At 39.8% G+C, this 7370-nt stretch overlaps 1 non-coding gene across 1 annotated transcript; it reads right to left on the bottom strand.

Moving 5' to 3' along the window:
- Window positions 1–6974: 6974 nt before the first annotated feature.
- Window positions 6975–7047, bottom strand: TRNAK-UUU (transfer RNA lysine (anticodon UUU)). The gene has a single exon. It is a non-coding gene; the product is annotated as a tRNA-Lys (tRNA).
- Between the last annotated feature and the right edge of the window lie 323 nt (window positions 7048–7370).

The raw sequence follows: 7370 nt of genomic DNA, 5'->3' as shown, positions 1-7370 counted from the left end.
AACTGTGAAAGCTTTACTTGGGATTCCTTTCGTGACTTATAATAATTATTTCTTCGTTTCTTAAGGATTTAGTAAGTTATTAATGAAACAGGAATGTAAATTCTTCATGTGTGAAACAGCTAAGCTGAATCCAGCTCAGCCGCCTCAGAAGAAACAATGAGATTCCAAAAGAAGGAAGCCAAAGGGAAGAAATCTGGGTGCCTCTCGCTCTCTCGGGTCTCCTTTACTGCTTTTTCCTGCAGTAAGGTCCCAGCAGGTGGCCCCACCTCCCCCAAGCCGGTGGAGAACACAGCCTTACTGGGGTTGGGGGAGACCGAAGAAGGGTGGAGTGTAGGGGGGTCCTCGCCCACCGCGCTTAAGTCCCCGCGCCCAGCACCGCCTCCCTTAGAACAAAGACCCTCAAATCATCTCCGTGTCCAAAAGCCAAACACATCTCCTGAACGTTTTGTGGCGAAGGCAGGGAACGTCCCTGCGAGCTCGAGGTGTCCTGGATAGGTCACGAGGACAAACTGAAAACCCGAGCCATGGTGAGAGGCATCAAGTAGGCGCCCAGATCCGCGTCCTGAGAGGCGATTTCTTCCCGCAACCCCCTTGCGGTCCCCTGCTCTGAAAAGCGAGCAGGAGGGGGTTCGTTCGACAAAGGAGGAGAGCAGATCTAGCAGGCTTGGCTTCTGCTTCTTGGCGTCTCCGGTGCAGTCTCTCTGAAATGATTTCAAATTTACTAAAAAGTCGAAAGACTAAGCATGGTACAAAAATACTAGTATAACCCTTTACCCAGAGTTAACTATTATTAATATTCTACCCATTTGCTCGCTGTCTGTCCTATTTGAGAGTGAATTGCACACATCGAATCCATTTAACCTTACATACTTTAGTATATAACCACAGTACTATTGTGAACTTAAAGAAAATTTAGCATTGGTCCAATAGCTGTGTCTAATGTATACTCTGCGTTCCAACTGAGCCGATAATGTCCATTACAGCATTTCCCCCTTTTGTGTAGAGCCAGGTATTACATTCAGTTGGCTTGTCTTTTCAGTCTTTAATCTGGAACATTTCCACAGCTTTTTGTTGTCTTTTATGACAGACATCTTGGAAGAATACTGTCCTTTTTGTTTTATTTCCTTTTGAACGTCTTTCATTTTGGGATTGTCTGATGTTTTCTCATGGTTGGGTTCAGGTTATGCGTTCAGCATTGGAATATAAATAGGCAATGTTGTGTCTTCTCAGAGTATGCTATCTGGAGACTTATGATGTCCATCTCCCCCTCACTGGTGAAGTTAATTTTGAACACCTGGTTTGTGGGGAGACAATTTAAGACTGCATGTATCCTGTTCCTCACCAAAATTTTCCACAAGGTTTAACATCCACTGATAATTGTTGCCTGAACCAATGCAAAATAATGGTTTTCCAACTCCAGGTGACCCGCCACATTTACAGTCAGTGCTCAGCCTCTACTCAAAAGCAAGCGTTTCCCTATCCCCTCCCCTTATGGATTATTTGTGTTCCTAAAAAGGATAAGTCGAAGTCCTAGCCCCCAGTACCTGAGAATATGATCCTATTTGGAAATTGAGTCTTTGAAGATGTTATCATTTAACATGAGGTCATACTAGAGTAGGGTGGATCCTAATTCAATGTAAGAGGTATCCTTATAAAAGAGGAGAAGAGACACAGAAAATGGCCATGTGAAGACGGAGGCAGAGATTTAGGGTGACGCATCCACAAGCCCAAGAACGCCAAAGATTGCGAGCTGTGGTCAGCACCTAGGAGGAGGGTATAAACAGTTCCTCCCTCAGAGCCCTCAGAAGAAATCAACAGAGCCGACACCCTGATTTTGGGCTCCTGACTTCCAGAACTGTAAGAAAATAAGTTTCTGTTCTTATAAGTCGCCCAATTTGTGGTACTTTGTTACAGCAGCCTTAGGAAATTAAAATATTCCCCCATTTATTTCTTCATTTATAATTTTATTATTTGTACGGACATACGGATTCTTATTTTTTCAGTGATTCATAACTGATTATTATACAGTCGGCCCCCGTATCCTGGGATTCGGATTGCCCATCCTTGGATTCAGCCACCAGCAGCTCCTTGAAAACTCTGTGGGGCAGTTCTACTGTGTCCTATAGCGTCTCTAGGAGTCGGGATCGACTCGACCGCAACAGATTTGGTTTTTTTTTTTTTTATATGGGGTCGCTAAGAATCAGAATTGACTCCTCCACAGCGGGTTTAATTTTGGTTTGGTTATTGTATTTAGGTATTAAAAGCAATCTAGAGGTAATTTAAAGAATAGGTGTATATAGGTTATATGCAATTACTACACCATTCTATTTAAGGGACTTCAGGATCCCCGAATATCTTTGGGGTCCTAGAAACAATCCCTCTCGAATACCAACCGACGACTGTTAGGTAAATTAGTTTGGAGCTCCCATCGTCCTGGATTTGGCCAGTGGAGTGCCTTCAACCTGGCTCCCGTGTCTGTGTGAAATATCTGTGTGAAATGCCCCCATTTTTTTTTTTTTTACAATAAACCGAACATGTTTAAGAGTACAGTTCTGGGGAGTTTTGACATATACACACACCCATGAAACCACAACACAAACAAGATAATGATCCTATCCATTACGCCCAAACTTTTCCTGTGCCCGTTTTTTGTTCTTCATGAATTGCTTTATTTCTTATACCCATTTTCACAATTTTACTTTGTTTTTCTGAACCATTTGGGAATTAATTGCAGTCATTGTGACACTTCACTCCTAAATATTTTAGTGTATATCTACTCAGAATAAGGGCATTGTTTTACATAACTAAAATACAATTATCACAATCAAGACATTTAACATGAAAAAGCAATTCCATTACCTATTTTACAGTCGTTATTCAAATTTCCCTAATTTTCCCGATAGTAATAGATTCTTTCATTCTAATCAAACACCTCACAAAGATCCTATATTACATTTCCTTGTCATATTTCTTTAGTCTGCTTTAAACTAGAACAATTCCTTAGCCTATTTTCTTTTATGACACTGACATTTTTGGAGTCTAAGCTTGTTGTTTAGCAGAATATCCCTCAATTTGGATTTGTGCTATGTTTCTTCATGCAAAGATTAAGGTTAAACATTGTTGACAATAATATTACCTGAGTGTCTTTGTTAATTCATTACAACAGGGAGCATAAAATGTTAGGTTGACCCATCAGTGGTGATATTATGATCATTTAATTAAGGTAGTGTTTGCCTGATTTTCACACTGTAATGGTACTTTGTCCCTTTAAGTTTTAAAAGATTGTATTGCATTTTTGGTGAAAATATACACAGCAAAACATGCTCCCGTTCAATAATTTCTACACATAATGTTCAGTGATGTTGGCTACATTCTTCACATTGTGTCAACATTCTCATTATTTCTGTTCTAGTTGTTTCACTCCTATTACACTCACTGGCCCCAAACTACTCATCTATGCTTTTGAGTAACTGTTGTCCAGTTGGTCTCATATAGACATATTTTTAAAAGAATGTAGCACTCAAGGGTGAATTCTTCACATTTTGAGCTAAACTGCTATTCAATTTAAATGTGACTTTAGGGGATAGTTTCGCTTCAAGGTTTTGAGTATCTCAGGACAATAGTTTTGTGGATTCCTCTCTAGTCCCAACGGATCCAGTAAACCCCCATCATTTTTTACTGCTTCCTTATTTTCTCAGCCGCTCTCTTTTCTTCCACTTTCTTAGAATGAGTCTGCCACTTGTCTTCACGTCCAGTAAAGAATCACCCACCACTAGGGCTTCTCCTCAGCAAAAGTGGATGAGGAAACAATAAACAGGATGGGAATTTGGGCTGCATAGTTTTTTCCCAACTGATTTTCCCCCTGGTCTGGTGTACCCTTGCTGAACCAAAAAAAAAAAGAAAGAAAGAAAGAAATGGAGGAAAGTGTTTTATTATTTTTTTTAATTAAATATATTTTGGAAAAATATCACAAACATAATGTTGAGCAAAAAAAAAAAAAAAAAAAAAGCCAGCATAGTGTATAATTCTATTTATATAAAGCTTAAAAACTGCCAAAATTAATGTATGATATGAGAAGCCAAGATAGTTACTCTCTTGTGAATGGTGGCTAGAAGAGGGCAGGAGAGGGGTTTTGGGGGATACTGGGAATGTTCTGTTTCTTTATCTAGGTATTAGTTACATGGATGTGTTCCCTTTATGAAAAAGCATTAAACATGATTTGTGCACTTTTTCTGTACATATATTATGCTTCAATATCGGCAATGGGTTTTTTTTTTTTTTAATACAGTGTTTTAGGAACACAATACAAAACCCAGCGTACAGACAGATATGTGTTAATCCAGTCCCTGAGAAATTTCCATTCCTGTTTCTGCTTGGAATTCATCTCCAGAAAGGGATTGCCTTTACAAGTACAGAATTTGCCGACGTTGTCATGGTTAAGCTTGAAATGAAAGAAAAGTTACATTTGTTATTGATTCTTGTGCTAAGATACACTCTGTAGTGGTTAATGCAGTTCATCATGTTGTACCATCAGAGTTCAACAGGAACCTTTTTCGTGTGGAATAATTAAGTTAACTATTATTTTTAACTTGTATCGTCAGAGTAAGGTATAATTATATTTTATCTGAGTCCCTAATTTAGTGCCTCTACATTTAGTTGAGATTTCTCTTTTTCTTCTCTCAAAAGCAATGAGAAGCATAACATGTATCATTTCATTGGAATTTTTGTTGTTACTGTCGTGTTGGCTCTGACTCTTGGTGACCTTATGTGTAACAGAATGAAATGTTGATAAGTCCTGCATCATCTTCATGATCATTGGCATATTTGAGTCCATTGTTATCGCTATTGTGCCAGTTTATCTCATTGAGAGTTTCCCTCATTTTTGTTGGCCCTCTATTTTACCAAACTCGGTGGAATTAGTCCCTCTTAAAATACTCTCAGAAACAATAGTGGAGACTTGTCTCTGCCCCATCCACCTTGAGGCACCCCCTGAGGATGCCACACACCACCAAGACCAATATTGATGCCTCTTCCACCCTGAGACCAGAAGAACTAGGTGGTGCTTGGCTACCACTACTGAACTTTCTAATCAGGAACATAATAGATGAATCCTGATAAAAAGGGAGAAAAATGTGGAACAGGACTTTAAATTATCAGTCTAGATTTACCGGACCTACTGAGGCTGGAGGAATCCCTGAGGCTATGGTCTTGAGTTTCTCTTCAAACCTTCAATTGAAACTGTCCCTGCAGTTACCTTTAAACTAAGTAACACTTTAGCCCAAAGAGTAAAGATTGTCACCCTTGATTATTGTGTTCCTTTAAAAAAAAATAAGGCCGAAAGGTCAACAGCTATTTTAAGACATAGATGAGAAAGTTGGCTGGTGGAGTGTAGGGAGATTAAGTAAATGGAAGTGAAACAACTAGAACAGAAATAACTGGAATGTTGACACAATGTGAAGAATGTAACTGATGTCTGTGATTATTATGTCTAGAATCTGTGGAATGGGAGTGGGTTTTGCTATGTATATTTTCACCAAAAATGAAATAAAATAAAATAAGACCAATATTGAGAGAGTCTGATTTCTATTCTATTGTGCTGCAGAATAAACTTCTTCTATTTTGTAATTTATACTCATTTTAAGTTTTGTGTTCAGTGTATTTTTTAAAGGTTTTAAGAAAACGTAAAAGAGACTTGACCAAGGCAAGGTCATGGAAGCTTCATAGACACATCCAAACTCCCTGAGGGACCGAATTACTGGGCTGAAGCCTGGGAACCATGGTCTTGGGGGACATCTAGCTCAATTGGCATAACATAGTTTATAAAGAAAATGTTCTACATCCTACTTTGTTGAGTAGCATCTGGGGTCTTAAAAGCTTGTGAGTGACCATCTAAGATACTCCACTGGTCCCACCCAGTCTAGAGCAAGGGAGGATGAAGGAAACAAAAGACACAAGGGAAAGATTAGTACAAAGGACTAACGGACCACAATTACCACAGCCTACACCAGACTGAGTCCAGCAAAACTAGTTGGTGACTGGCCACCGACGACTGCTCTGACAGGCATCACAATAGAGGGTCCTGGACAGAGCTGGAGAAAAATGTAGAACATAATCCTAGTTCACACAAAAAAAGACCAGACTTACTGGCCTAACAGAGACTGGAGAAACCCTGAGAGTAACACCCTTTGAACTCAGTACTGAAGTCACTCCTGAGGTTTACCCTTCAGCCAAAGATGAGACAGGCTTATATAACAAAATGAGACTAAAAGGGCACACCAGCACAGGTGCAAGGACGAGAAGAAAGGAGGGAACAGGAAAGCTGGGTAATGGGAACCCAAGGTCGAGAAGGGGAGAATGTTGGCATGTCATGGGGTTGGCAACCAAAGTCACAAAACAATATGTGTACTAAGTGTTTAATGAGAAACTAATTTGCTTTGTAAACCTTCATCTAAAGTAAAATTTAAAAAAAGAAAACATAAAAGAAGTTTCAGAAAAAAAATTGTAGGGTGTTTTCCCTCTCCTGGGGCATTGCTGGATAGTTCTAACCTATAGGTAAGAAAATCTAAGGAAACCTAAAGTTAGACAGACATTTTTTAGGAACAAACACCGTTTGGATTTTGCAGTAGAGAGCACAGGCCTGGGGAGAAGGGGAAATAGTATTATATACATGTTTACAGAGCTTGTGGTCTGCCAGATTAGGGGTTAAAATGGCCTTGAAGACCTTTTACTTCTTTGGGTTGGACAAGTTATTTAAACTCTCTAAACCTTAGTTTCAACCTTAGTTTATGGTTTATAGGGTCACTATGAGTCAGAATCAACTGGTCAGAGGGTTCTAAATCTTAGTTTAAAAAGCCACCCACCCATTGTCCACTAGGGCTTCCTGGGAGCTTCTGGTGGATTCCAACTGCTAACCTTTTGGTTAGCAGCCAAGCTCTTTAACCACTTCACCACCAGGGCTCCAAAACTGATGATATTGCCAGGACAGGGACTTGAACCCTGGACCCTCAGATTAAAAGTCTGATGCTCTACCGACTGAGCTACCCAGGCCCCCAAATCTTAGTTTAGTCACATGTAAATCAAGGATGATGATAGCTATATTTCAAGACTGTTACGAGATTTAAAGAAGAAATTTAATAACTTGCTTTCACAAGGGCCAGGCACAGAGCGTGTCTTTATTATTTGGTGGCTATTATTATTATTTTTTATTATTATTATTAGGAGCACAGTGGTTGGTTCAAATCCACCAGTCACCGTGTGGGGGAAAGATGTGGCAGTCTGCTTCCATAAAGATGCACAGCCTTGGAAACCCTACGGGGCAGTTCTACTCTGTCCTACAGGGGAGCCGTGAGTCAGAATTGATTCCACGGCAG

The sequence above is a fragment of the Elephas maximus genome, chromosome 1 (genome assembly GCF_024166365.1).
Source record: "Elephas maximus indicus isolate mEleMax1 chromosome 1, mEleMax1 primary haplotype, whole genome shotgun sequence".
NCBI classification, from domain to species: Eukaryota; Metazoa; Chordata; class Mammalia; order Proboscidea; family Elephantidae; genus Elephas; species Elephas maximus.
Note: the sequence above shows the minus strand (reverse complement) of the source record. Positions and strands in the feature narration are given on the sequence as shown.